The sequence below is a fragment of the Adiantum capillus-veneris genome, chromosome 25, assembly GCF_014529385.1.
Source record: "Adiantum capillus-veneris isolate H3 chromosome 25, ASM1452938v2, whole genome shotgun sequence".
Taxonomy (NCBI): Eukaryota; Viridiplantae; Streptophyta; class Polypodiopsida; order Polypodiales; family Pteridaceae; genus Adiantum; species Adiantum capillus-veneris.
In genome coordinates this window covers 136377369-136391016 of record NC_140955.1, presented here as the reverse complement: position 1 = coordinate 136391016, position 13648 = coordinate 136377369, and the positions used below count along the sequence as shown (strand labels likewise).

Below are 13648 nucleotides of genomic sequence, written 5' to 3'. Positions count from 1 at the left end.
GCCCGTTTCTTCAAAGACACACATGCATGAAACCATAAAATAATGCACACGAAAGCTAGATAGGAGATTCAATTGATTTAAAGCAAATCAAGCTGAGAATCGACGATTCTCCAGCGTTGGTAAAATAAGCTCCAAAAGAAGGTGAGTTTATTGTAGCCTGTTGCCACAACAACCTGAGTTCGCACCTGTGAACCTCACTTCGCATGGGAAACGTGGGCGCAAACCTCAGTTCGCATGGGTAAGGTGCTTTTAATGCAGTTCGTGGCATTTGATAGCAGCAGGGGCTACCGTTGGGAAATTCGTCCTGCAGGCAACGCTTAAAGTGGTCGCGCATGCAGGAGGTGTTGCCCTGAGGTGCAGGCAATGCTTACAGTGGTCGTGCAGGCAGGAGGTGTTGCCCTGAGGTGCAGGCAACGCTTACAGTGGTCGCGCAGGCAGGAGGTGTTGGCTTGAGGTATTGGTCACGCAAGAAGGAGGTCTTGCAGGAGATTCAATCATTTAAAGCAAGTAGGAGATTCAATTAAACACAGTGATTCATTTGCTTTATATCAATTTAACACAGCGCCTGCAGTCACACACAATGTGATTCATTTGCTTTAAATCAATTAAACACAATTTTATTGTGCCTGCAGTCACACACAATGTGATTCAATTAAACAAAGTTTTATTTGCCTACAGTCAGACACAGTGTACGTATGCAATTTGATTTGCTTGTATGAGATTCATCAAGAGAAATTAAGCGAGGGCAGTTGGAGGTGTTTCACGCAAAAAAGGCAGGCGGTGATCGAAATAGTGGAATTACTTGCAGCAGCGAGAAAGTGTTCTCGAAGGTATGATTCCATGAATCAACTGCTTGAATGTCATGCTTGGTAAAATTTGTGAAGCGTGGTGTGGTTCACTTGTTTTGTGTTTATGAGGGTCCAATGATGTAGGTTAACATGGTGAGAATGAAGAAAGCTGCTCGTGCGGTTGGTGTATTTTTTATATCAATGGGACATTTGCAATTTCCTTTTTGGGCTATATTTTTACACTTATTGGCAGAAGAAGTTATTGTAATTGTTGTGGTTATGAATTTTAAAGACTAATACACTCTTCATATCGTCTTCTCTTGTCAGAAAGTTTCTGTCATTTTGTCTCAAGAAATGAAATTCGCCTTGCAAACCGTTGCCGTGGGTTGTCTTGTAATACTTAAAAATTAATGCAATTGTCTATGGTCTACTGCTTGGATTTAAAGATGAGAATCTTGAAAGATATGAATTTCTTTTACGCGGAGCGAGAGTGGGAGATTCAATTGATATAAAGAAAATCAAGCTGAGAATCAAGGGCGATTCTCCAGCGTTGGTAAAATAAGCTCCAAAAGAAGGTGAGTCTACTGCCGCCTGTCGCCACAACAACCTGAGTTCGCACCTGTGAACCTCAGTTCGCATGGGAAAGCTGGGTGCAAACCTCAGTTCGCATGGGTAAGGTGCTTTTAATGCAGTTCATGGCATTTGATAGCGGCAGGGCTTGCCGTTGGGAAATTCGTCCCGCAGGCAACGCTTGCAGTGGTCGCGCAGGCAGGAGGTGTTGCTCTGAGGTGCAGGCAATGCTTACAATGGTTGTGCAGGCAGGAGGTGTTGCCCTGAGGTGCAGGCAACGCTTATAGTGGTCGCGTAGGCAGGAGGTGTTGGCCTGAGGTATTGGTTGCGCAGGAAGAAGGTCTTGCAGGAGATTCAATCGATTTAAAGCGAGTAGGAGATTCAATTAAACACAGTGATTCATTTGCTTTCAATCAATTAAACACAGCGCTTGCAGTCACACACAATGTGATTCATTTGCTTTAAATCAATTAAACACAGCGCCTGTAGCCACACACAATGTGAATCATTTGCTTTAAATCAATTAAACACAGTTTTATTGTGACACACAATGTGATTCATTTGCTTTAAATCAATTAAACACAGTTTTATTGTGCCTCCAGTCACACACACTGTGATTATTTTAAACAAAGTTTTATTTGCCTGCAGTCACACACAATGTATGCAATTTGATTTGCCTGTAGGAGATTCATTAAGAGAAATTAAGCGAGGGCAGTTGGAGGTGTTTCACGCAAAAAAATGGCAGCCGGTGATTGAAATAGCGGAATTACTTGCAGCAGCGAGAAAGTGTTCTCGAAGGTATGATTCCATGAATCAGCTGCTTGAATGTCATGCTTGGTAAAATTTGTGAAGCGTGGTGTGGTTCGATTGTTTTGTGTTTATGAGGGTACACCAATGCTGTAGGTTAACATGGTGAGAATGAATAAAGCTGCACGTGCAGTTGGTGATATCGGGGATGCATCTGGCTCTTTGGTCCGTAAGGGTAGACCTAAGCAGACCAAGGAGGAGTTGTTGCCAGCTGAGAGTAAGCGTCCGAAGAGGCTTTTCGAGCTAAGTATCACTATCTCCGATGGGGGGGCGAACGTAGACATTGACTTGCTTCATGTGCTGAAAGAATTCCTAGAGAAAGAGACTATTGCGGGAATGTGTTCTGTCGAGCGTGGCGGAACGGTATTCCACTTGCACTTCCAAATGGTCGTGCGTATTATGTCCACATCTATTATAGCGGTCAACAAAAACGTGAAAACATACTTGGGATGGGATCGAGAGTCGCCTGTGGGTGCCACTGTTCTTTGCAGGGCACTAAAGCAAAAGAACATGCACACATTTCAGGGGATGATTGGTTATAGCTTAAAAGACGTAGGTAAAGATCATTTTGAGAATGTTGGCCACAACATATTTCCTGATGACATTAATAAAGGGATCGAGCTTTACACACTTCATGGGGCAGACGACCTGAAGAATAAAGTCTGCTTGACAAACACCAATGTGTTTGATAGGGCTTTCATGTATTGGAACTATAGTTTGAATCACCCTTTTGGTCATGACTTTTTTGGTACTTTGCACCGCATGATTAAGAGCGATAAGTACTATCCGTCGTCCACTTGGATCACACCTTACCAAGGGCGTGGAATGGAACAATAAAAAATTGCTGCTTTATGGAAGTGCAAGGCATTTCTGAGCAGGGTTACGTACAACGACATAATCGACATTTTTGTACTCCAAGGTGCCACTCATCCCCGTCTGGATTGGTTCCTGAACAGATGGCAGAACAATGAAAGGTATTCCGTTAACTACTCCTCTGTAATGTGACGGCCTAATTATTGGTGTTATTATTTCTCATTATGAACCGCAGGGAGCAAGGTGAGAATACGGCAACGAAGGAAGTGGTGAGCATATGTGATAGCGAAGACGACGATATTGACGCTGGCATTGAAAGTGAATTTATTCCGCTGCTGAAGAAAATTAAAAGTGGGATAACTGCATGCTAGGTACGTTGCTACAATTTCATTTTGTTGCATTTGTTTTTTGTTTCGATCACTGTTAATTCTTTTATATGTTGGCTACCGTAGGTGCGAGAGATGGAGTGAACGGAGCCTGGTGTGGAAGCCGAGGGAATGCAAACGGATATGAGTCAACATGACAGTGTAGACAATGCAGTATTTCAAATATTAGAGGACGTGCTGATGCAAATTTAGCGACAGCTCCATGGTGGCAATGCAGACGACAATGATACTCTCCGTGCTTGCATAGTCAAATGCACACAGAGTGTCAAAGACATGTTGCAGGATGTGCAACTTAACGCTGTTGATGTTCAGGTTGCAGAAATGCAGCAACAGATAAATGCATTGTCAAGGGAAATAGTTTCTTTCAAGTCACAATTGAATAGGTTGAACGCAATAGTTGTTAGACTAGGAAACATAGCACCTAGAAATTTCCGCTTGCAACACCTACATTATTTTTTATAGCAATGGGACATTTGCAATTTCCTTTTTGGGCTATATTCTTACACTTATTGACATAAGAAGTTATTGTAATTGTTGTGGTTATGAATTTTAAAGAATAATACACTCTTCTTATCGTCTTCTCTTGTAAGAAAGTTTCTGTCGTTTTGTCTCAAGAAATGAAATTCGCCTTGCAAACCGTTGCCGTGGGTTGTCTTGTAATGCTTAAAAATTAATGCAATTGTCTACGGTCTACTGCTTGGATTTAAAGATGAGAATCTTGAAAGATATGAATTTCTTTTACGCGGAGCGAGAGTAGGAGATTCAATTGATTTAAAGAAAATCAAGCTGAGAATCAAGGGCGATTCTCCAGCGTTGGTAAAATAAGCTCCAAAAGAAGGTGAGTCTACTGCCGCCTGTCGCCACAACAACCTGAGTTCGCACCTGTGAACCTCAGTTCGCATGGGAAAGCTGGGTGCAAACCTCAGTTCGCATGGGTAAGGTGCTTTTAATGCAGTTCATGGCATTTGATAGCGGCAGGGCTTGCCGTTGGGAAATTCGTCCCGCAGGCAACGCTTGCAGTGGTCGCGCAGGCAGGAGGTGTTGCTCTGAGGTGCAGGCAATGCTTACAATGGTTGTGCAGGCAGGAGGTGTTGCCCTGAGGTGCAGGCAACGCTTATAGTGGTCGCGTAGGCAGGAGGTGTTGGCCTGAGGTATTGGTTGCGCAGGAAGAAGGTCTTGCAGGAGATTCAATCGATTTAAAGCGAGTAGGAGATTCAATTTAACACAGTGATTCATTTGCTTTCAATCAATTAAACACAGCGCTTGCAGTCACACACAATGTGATTAATTTGCTTTAAATCAATTAAACACAGTTTTATTGTGCCTGCAGTCACACACAATGTGATTCATTTGCTTTAAATCAATTAAACATAATTTTATTGTGACACACAATGTGATTCATTTGCTTTAAATCAATTAAACACAGTTTTATTGTGCCTGCAGTCACACACAATGTGATTCAATTAAACAAAGTTTTATTTGCCTGCAGTCACACAGAGTGTATGCAATTTGATTTGCCTGTAGGAGATTCATTAAGAGAAATTAAGCGCGGGCAGTTGGAGGTGTTTCACGAAAAAAAATTGCAGCCGGTGATTGAAATAGCGGAATTACTTGCAGCGGCGAGAAAGTGTTCTCGAAGGTATGATTCCATGAATCAGCTGCTTGAATGTCATTCTTGGTAAAATTTGTGAAGCGTGGTGTGGTTCAATTGTTTTGTGTTTATGAGGGTACAATGCTGTAGGTTAACATGGTGAGAATGAAGAAAGTTGCACGTGCGGTTGGTGATATCAGGGATGCATCTGCCTCTTTGGTCCCTAGGGGCAGACCTAGGAAGACCGAGGAGGAGTTGTTGGCGGCTGAGAGTAGGCGTCCGAAGAGGCTTTTCGAGCTAATTATCAATATCTCCGTTGGGGGGCGGACGTAGGCACTGGCTTGCTTCCTGTGCTGAAAGAATTCCTAGGGAAAGAGACTATTGCGGGAATGTGTTCTGTCGAGCGTGGCGGAACGGTATTCCACTTGCACTTCCAAATGGTCGTGCGTATTATGTCCACATCTATTATAGCGGTCAACAAAAACGTGAAAACATACTTGGGATGGGATCGAGAGTCGCCTGTGGGTGCCACTGTTCTTTGCAGGGCACTAAAGCAAAAGAACATGCACACATTTCAGGGGATGATTGGTTACTGCTTAAAAGACGTAGGTAAAGATCATTTTGAGAATGTTGGCCACAACATATCTCTTGATGACATTAATAAAGGGATCTAGCTTTACACGCTTCATGGGGCAGACGACCTGAAGAATAAAGTCTGCTTGACAAACACCAATGTGTTTGATAGGGCTTTCATGTATTGGAAATATAGTTTGAATCACCCTTTTGGTCATGACTTTCTTGGTACTTTGCACCGCATGATTAAGAACGGTAAGTACTATCCGTCGTCCACTTGGATCACACCTTACCAAGGGCGTGGAATGGAACAACCAAAAATTGCTGCTTTATGGAAGTGCAAGGCATTTCCAAGCACGGTTACGTACAACGACATACTCGACATTTTTGTACTCCAAGGTGTCACTCATCCCCGTCTGGATTGGTTCCGGAACAGATGGCAGAACAATGAAAGGTATTCCGTTAACTACTCCTCTGTAATGTGACGGCCTAATTATTGGTGTTATTATTTCTCATTATGAACCGCAGGGAGCAAGGTGAGAATACGGCAACGAAGGAAGTGGTGAGCATATGTGATAGCGAAGACGACGATATTGACGCTGGCATTGGAAGTGAATTTATTCCGCTGCTGAAGAAAATTAAAAGTGGGATAACTGCATGCTAGGTACGTTGCTACAATTTCATTTTGTTGCATTTGTTTTTTGTTTCGATCACTGTTAATTCTTTTATATGTTGGCTACCGTAGGTGCGAGAGATGGAGTGAACGGAGCCTGGTGTGGAAGCCGAGGGAATGCAAACGGATATGAGTCAACATGACAGTGTAGACAATGCAGTATTTCAAATATTAGAGGACGTGCTGATGCAAATTTAGCGACAGCTCCATGGTGGCAATGCAGACGACAATGATACTCTCCGTGCTTGCATAGTCAAATGCACACAGAGTGTCAAAGACATGTTGCAGGATGTGCAACTTAACGCTGTTGATGTTCAGGTTGCAGAAATGCAGCAACAGATAAATGCATTGTCAAGGGAAATAGTTTCTTTCAAGTCACAATTGAATAGGTTGAACGCAATAGTTGTTAGACTAGGAAACATAGCACCTAGAAATTTCCGCTTGCAACACCTACATTATTTTTTATAGCAATGGGACATTTGCAATTTCCTTTTTGGGCTATATTCTTACACTTATTGACATAAGAAGTTATTGTAATTGTTGTGGTTATGAATTTTAAAGAATAATACACTCTTCTTATCGTCTTCTCTTGTAAGAAAGTTTCTGTCGTTTTGTCTCAAGAAATGAAATTCGCCTTGCAAACCGTTGCCGTGGGTTGTCTTGTAATGCTTAAAAATTAATGCAATTGTCTACGGTCTACTGCTTGGATTTAAAGATGAGAATCTTGAAAGATATGAATTTCTTTTACGCGGAGCGAGAGTAGGAGATTCAATTGATTTAAAGAAAATCAAGCTGAGAATCAAGGGCGATTCTCCAGCGTTGGTAAAATAAGCTCCAAAAGAAGGTGAGTCTACTGCCGCCTGTCGCCACAACAACCTGAGTTCGCACCTGTGAACCTCAGTTCGCATGGGAAAGCTGGGTGCAAACCTTAGTTCGCATGGGTAAGGTGCTTTTAATGCAGTTCATGGCATTTGATAGCGGCAGGGCTTGCCGTTGGGAAATTCGTCCCGTAGGCAACGCTTGCAGTGGTCGCGCAGGCAGGAGGTGTTGCTCTGAGGTGCAGGCAATGCTTACAATGGTTGTGCAGGCAGGAGGTGTTGCCCTGAGGTGCAGGCAACGCTTATAGTGGTCGCGTAGGCAGGAGGTGTTGGCCTGAGGTATTGGTTGCGCAGGAAGAAGGTCTTGCAGGAGATTCAATCGATTTAAAGCGAGTAGGAGATTCAATTAAACACAGTGATTCATTTGCTTTCAATCAATTAAACACAACGCTTGCAGTCACACACAATGTGATTAATTTGCTTTAAATCAATTAAACACAGTTTTATTGTGCCTGCAGTCACACACAATGTGATTCATTTGCTTTAAATCAATTAAACATAATTTTATTGTGACACACAATGTGATTCATTTGCTTTAAATCAATTAAACACAGTTTTATTGTGCCTGCAGTCACACACAATGTGATTCAATTAAACAAAGTTTTATTTGCCTGCAGTCACACAGAGTGTATGCAATTTGATTTGCCTGTAGGAGATTCATTAAGAGAAATTAAGCGCGGGCAGTTGGAGGTGTTTCACGAAAAAAAATTGCAGCCGGTGATTGAAATAGCGGAATTACTTGCAGCGGCGAGAAAGTGTTCTCGAAGGTATGATTCCATGAATCAGCTGCTTGAATGTCATTCTTGGTAAAATTTGTGAAGCGTGGTGTGGTTCAATTGTTTTGTGTTTATGAGGGTACAATGCTGTAGGTTAACATGGTGAGAATGAAGAAAGTTGCACGTGCGGTTGGTGATATCAGGGATGCATCTGCCTCTTTGGTCCCTAGGGGCAGACCTAGGAAGACCGAGGAGGAGTTGTTGGCGGCTGAGAGTAGGCGTCCGAAGAGGCTTTTCGAGCTAATTATCAATATCTCCGTTGGGGGGCGGACGTAGGCACTGGCTTGCTTCCTGTGCTGAAAGAATTCCTAGGGAAAGAGACTATTGCGGGAATGTGTTCTGTCGAGCGTGGCGGAACGGTATTCCACTTGCACTTCCAAATGGTCGTGCGTATTATGTCCACATCTATTATAGCGGTCAACAAAAACGTGAAAACATACTTGGGATGGGATCGAGAGTCGCCTGTGGGTGCCACTGTTCTTTGCAGGGCACTAAAGCAAAAGAACATGCACACATTTCAGGGGATGATTGGTTACTGCTTAAAAGACGTAGGTAAAGATCATTTTGAGAATGTTGGCCACAACATATCTCTTGATGACATTAATAAAGGGATCTAGCTTTACACGCTTCATGGGGCAGACGACCTGAAGAATAAAGTCTGCTTGACAAACACCAATGTGTTTGATAGGGCTTTCATGTATTGGAAATATAGTTTGAATCACCCTTTTGGTCATGACTTTCTTGGTACTTTGCACCGCATGATTAAGAACGGTAAGTACTATCCGTCGTCCACTTGGATCACACCTTACCAAGGGCGTGGAATGGAACAACCAAAAATTGCTGCTTTATGGAAGTGCAAGGCATTTCCAAGCACGGTTACGTACAACGACATACTCGACATTTTTGTACTCCAAGGTGTCACTCATCCCCGTCTGGATTGGTTCCGGAACAGATGGCAGAACAATGAAAGGTATTCCGTTAACTACTCCTCTGTAATGTGACGGCCTAATTATTGGTGTTATTATTTCTCATTATGAACCGCAGGGAGCAAGGTGAGAATACGGCAACGAAGGAAGTGGTGAGCATATGTGATAGCGAAGACGACGATATTGACGCTGGCATTGGAAGTGAATTTATTCCGCTGCTGAAGAAAATTAAAAGTGGGATAACTGCATGCTAGGTACGTTGCTACAATTTCATTTTGTTGCATTTGTTTTTTGTTTCGATCACTGTTAATTCTTTTATATGTTGGCTACCGTAGGTGCGAGAGATGGAGTGAACGGAGCCTGGTGTGGAAGCCGAGGGAATGCAAACGGATATGAGTCAACATGACAGTGTAGACAATGCAGTATTTCAAATATTAGAGGACGTGCTGATGCAAATTTAGCGACAGCTCCATGGTGGCAATGCAGACGACAATGATACTCTCCGTGCTTGCATAGTCAAATGCACACAGAGTGTCAAAGACATGTTGCAGGATGTGCAACTTAACGCTGTTGATGTTCAGGTTGCAGAAATGCAGCAACAGATAAATGCATTGTCAAGGGAAATAGTTTCTTTCAAGTCACAATTGAATAGGTTGAACGCAATAGTTGTTAGACTAGGAAACATAGCACCTAGAAATTTCCGCTTGCAACACCTACATTATTTTTTATAGCAATGGGACATTTGCAATTTCCTTTTTGGGCTATATTCTTACACTTATTGACATAAGAAGTTATTGTAATTGTTGTGGTTATGAATTTTAAAGAATAATACACTCTTCTTATCGTCTTCTCTTGTAAGAAAGTTTCTGTCGTTTTGTCTCAAGAAATGAAATTCGCCTTGCAAACCGTTGCCGTGGGTTGTCTTGTAATGCTTAAAAATTAATGCAATTGTCTACGGTCTACTGCTTGGATTTAAAGATGAGAATCTTGAAAGATATGAATTTCTTTTACGCGGAGCGAGAGTAGGAGATTCAATTGATTTAAAGAAAATCAAGCTGAGAATCAAGGGCGATTCTCCAGCGTTGGTAAAATAAGCTCCAAAAGAAGGTGAGTCTACTGCCGCCTGTCGCCACAACAACCTGAGTTCGCACCTGTGAACCTCAGTTCGCATGGGAAAGCTGGGTGCAAACCTTAGTTCGCATGGGTAAGGTGCTTTTAATGCAGTTCATGGCATTTGATAGCGGCAGGGCTTGCCGTTGGGAAATTCGTCCCGTAGGCAACGCTTGCAGTGGTCGCGCAGGCAGGAGGTGTTGCTCTGAGGTGCAGGCAATGCTTACAATGGTTGTGCAGGCAGGAGGTGTTGCCCTGAGGTGCAGGCAACGCTTATAGTGGTCGCGTAGGCAGGAGGTGTTGGCCTGAGGTATTGGTTGCGCAGGAAGAAGGTCTTGCAGGAGATTCAATCGATTTAAAGCGAGTAGGAGATTCAATTAAACACAGTGATTCATTTGCTTTCAATCAATTAAACACAACGCTTGCAGTCACACACAATGTGATTAATTTGCTTTAAATCAATTAAACACAGTTTTATTGTGCCTGCAGTCACACACAATGTGATTCATTTGCTTTAAATCAATTAAACATAATTTTATTGTGACACACAATGTGATTCATTTGCTTTAAATCAATTAAACACAGTTTTATTGTGCCTGCAGTCACACACAATGTGATTCAATTAAACAAAGTTTTATTTGCCTGCAGTCACACAGAGTGTATGCAATTTGATTTGCCTGTAGGAGATTCATTAAGAGAAATTAAGCGCGGGCAGTTGGAGGTGTTTCACGAAAAAAAATTGCAGCCGGTGATTGAAATAGCGGAATTACTTGCAGCGGCGAGAAAGTGTTCTCGAAGGTATGATTCCATGAATCAGCTGCTTGAATGTCATTCTTGGTAAAATTTGTGAAGCGTGGTGTGGTTCAATTGTTTTGTGTTTATGAGGGTACAATGCTGTAGGTTAACATGGTGAGAATGAAGAAAGTTGCACGTGCGGTTGGTGATATCAGGGATGCATCTGCCTCTTTGGTCCCTAGGGGCAGACCTAGGAAGACCGAGGAGGAGTTGTTGGCGGCTGAGAGTAGGCGTCCGAAGAGGCTTTTCGAGCTAATTATCAATATCTCCGTTGGGGGGCGGACGTAGGCACTGGCTTGCTTCCTGTGCTGAAAGAATTCCTAGGGAAAGAGACTATTGCGGGAATGTGTTCTGTCGAGCGTGGCGGAACGGTATTCCACTTGCACTTCCAAATGGTCGTGCGTATTATGTCCACATCTATTATAGCGGTCAACAAAAACGTGAAAACATACTTGGGATGGGATCGAGAGTCGCCTGTGGGTGCCACTGTTCTTTGCAGGGCACTAAAGCAAAAGAACATGCACACATTTCAGGGGATGATTGGTTACTGCTTAAAAGACGTAGGTAAAGATCATTTTGAGAATGTTGGCCACAACATATCTCTTGATGACATTAATAAAGGGATCTAGCTTTACACGCTTCATGGGGCAGACGACCTGAAGAATAAAGTCTGCTTGACAAACACCAATGTGTTTGATAGGGCTTTCATGTATTGGAAATATAGTTTGAATCACCCTTTTGGTCATGACTTTCTTGGTACTTTGCACCGCATGATTAAGAACGGTAAGTACTATCCGTCGTCCACTTGGATCACACCTTACCAAGGGCGTGGAATGGAACAACCAAAAATTGCTGCTTTATGGAAGTGCAAGGCATTTCCAAGCACGGTTACGTACAACGACATACTCGACATTTTTGTACTCCAAGGTGTCACTCATCCCCGTCTGGATTGGTTCCGGAACAGATGGCAGAACAATGAAAGGTATTCCGTTAACTACTCCTCTGTAATGTGACGGCCTAATTATTGGTGTTATTATTTCTCATTATGAACCGCAGGGAGCAAGGTGAGAATACGGCAACGAAGGAAGTGGTGAACATATGTGATAGCGAAGACGACGATATTGACGCTGGCATTGGAAGTGACTTTATTCCGCTGCTGAACAAAACTAAAACTGACGTAATTGCATGCTAGGTACGTTGCTACAATTTCATTTTGCTGCATTTGTTTTTTGTTTAGATCACTGTTAATTCTTTTATATGTTGGCTACCGTAGGTGCGAGTGATGGAGTGAACGGAGCCTGCTGTGGAAGCCGAGGGAATGCAAACAGATATGAGTCAACATGACAGTGTAGACGATGCAATATTTCAAATCTTAGAGGACGTGCTGATGCAAATTTGACGACAGCTCCGTGGTGGCAATGCAGACGACAATGATACTCTCCGTGCTTGCATAGTCAAATGCACACAGAGTGTCAAAGACATGTTGCAGGATGTGCATCTTAACGCTGCCAGGTTGCAGAAATGCAGCAACAGATAAGTGCATTGTCAAGGGAAATAACTTCTTTGAAGTCACAATTGAATAGGTTGAACGCAATAGTTGTCAGACTAGGAAACATAGCACCTAGAAATTTCCGCTTGTAACACCTACATTATTTTTTATAGCAATGGGACATTTGCAATTTCCTTTTTGGGCTATATTCTTACACTTATTGACAGAAGAAGTTATTGTAATTGTTGTGGTTATGAATTTTAAAGAATAATACACTGTTCGTATCGTCTTCTCTTGTAAGAAAGTTTCTGTCGTTTTGTTTCAAGAAATGAAATTCGCCTTGCAAACCGTTGCCGTGGGTTGTCTTGTAATGCTTAAAAATTAATGCAATTGTCTATGGTCTACTGCTTGGATTTAAAGATTAGAATCTTGAAAGATATGAATTTCAAAAGATATGAATTTCTTTTGATAAAATTCGAGGGCAGCAACGCTCATCGTTAAAAATTAAAGATTAATGATTTTGTTTTTAACCAAAACACTACAAGAGGCTATTCATATTAGCGACGCTCAATTTTTTTTTTCCCGGCGTCGCTATGGGCGTCGCTATAAGCGTCGCAAATTTACTTGTAAATTTGCGACGCTCATAGCGACGCCGACTGGGCTAAAAAAAATAATAGAGAGCGCCAAAAAACTCAGATCTCAGATCTGAGTTTTTCGACGCCCTCAAGCAAGGAGCAGGTAACGCTCTCCCTCTCTCTCTCTCTCTCTCTCTCTCTCTCTCTCTCTCTCTCTCTCTCTTTCTTCTCCACACACACACACACACACACACGAGGAGAGGAAGGAGAGCCAGGTATGATCCTTCCCTCTCCTCCATTTCATGTTCCCTTTCCCTCTCTCTCTCTCTCTCTCTCTCTCTCTCACACACACACACACACATAGTGTTTTTGAGAGAGAGCTAGAGAGAGAGAGAGAGAGAGAGAGAGAGAGAGAGAGTACAAACATAAACAAAAACGCACACACACATACATAAACAAAGAATGCACACACACATTGAGAGAGGAAAAGAGAGAGAGAGCATGCATAAACAAAAAACGCACACATTGAGAGAGGAAAAGAGAGAGAGAACATGCATAAACAAAAAACGCACACATTGAGAGAGGAAAAGAGAGAGAAAACATGCATAAACAGAAACCCGCACGCACATTGAGAGAGAAAGAGAGAGAAACTAATTTAACGTCGTAGGAAACTAATTAAAATTAAAAGACCTAAAGATCTTATAGCCGACGAGCGAGGAGTTGAACTCAAGACCTATTATTCAAGAGGGAAATGGCATAACCAATCTATCATACTTGGCATGGGTGATAGAAAGGTTATACCATTTATCTCTTTTTATTGGCACACACATCCACACACGCGCACACACACAAGAAGAAGAGAGTTATAACGTCGTAGGAAACTATCCTAAAAGACGTT

At 42.4% G+C, this 13648-nt stretch overlaps 4 pseudogenes; all 4 read left to right on the top strand.

The window, feature by feature from the left end:
• Positions 1-234: 234 nt before the first annotated feature.
• LOC147425710 (uncharacterized) lies at positions 235-3826 on the top strand (annotated as a pseudogene).
• A 1285-nt stretch (positions 3827-5111) lies between these two features.
• Positions 5112-6669, top strand: LOC147425709 (uncharacterized; annotated as a pseudogene).
• A 1285-nt stretch (positions 6670-7954) lies between these two features.
• On the top strand, positions 7955-9512 carry LOC147425708 (uncharacterized; annotated as a pseudogene).
• Positions 9513-10797: 1285 nt separating this feature from the next.
• On the top strand, positions 10798-12327 carry LOC147425707 (uncharacterized; annotated as a pseudogene).
• Positions 12328-13648: the final 1321 nt, after the last annotated feature.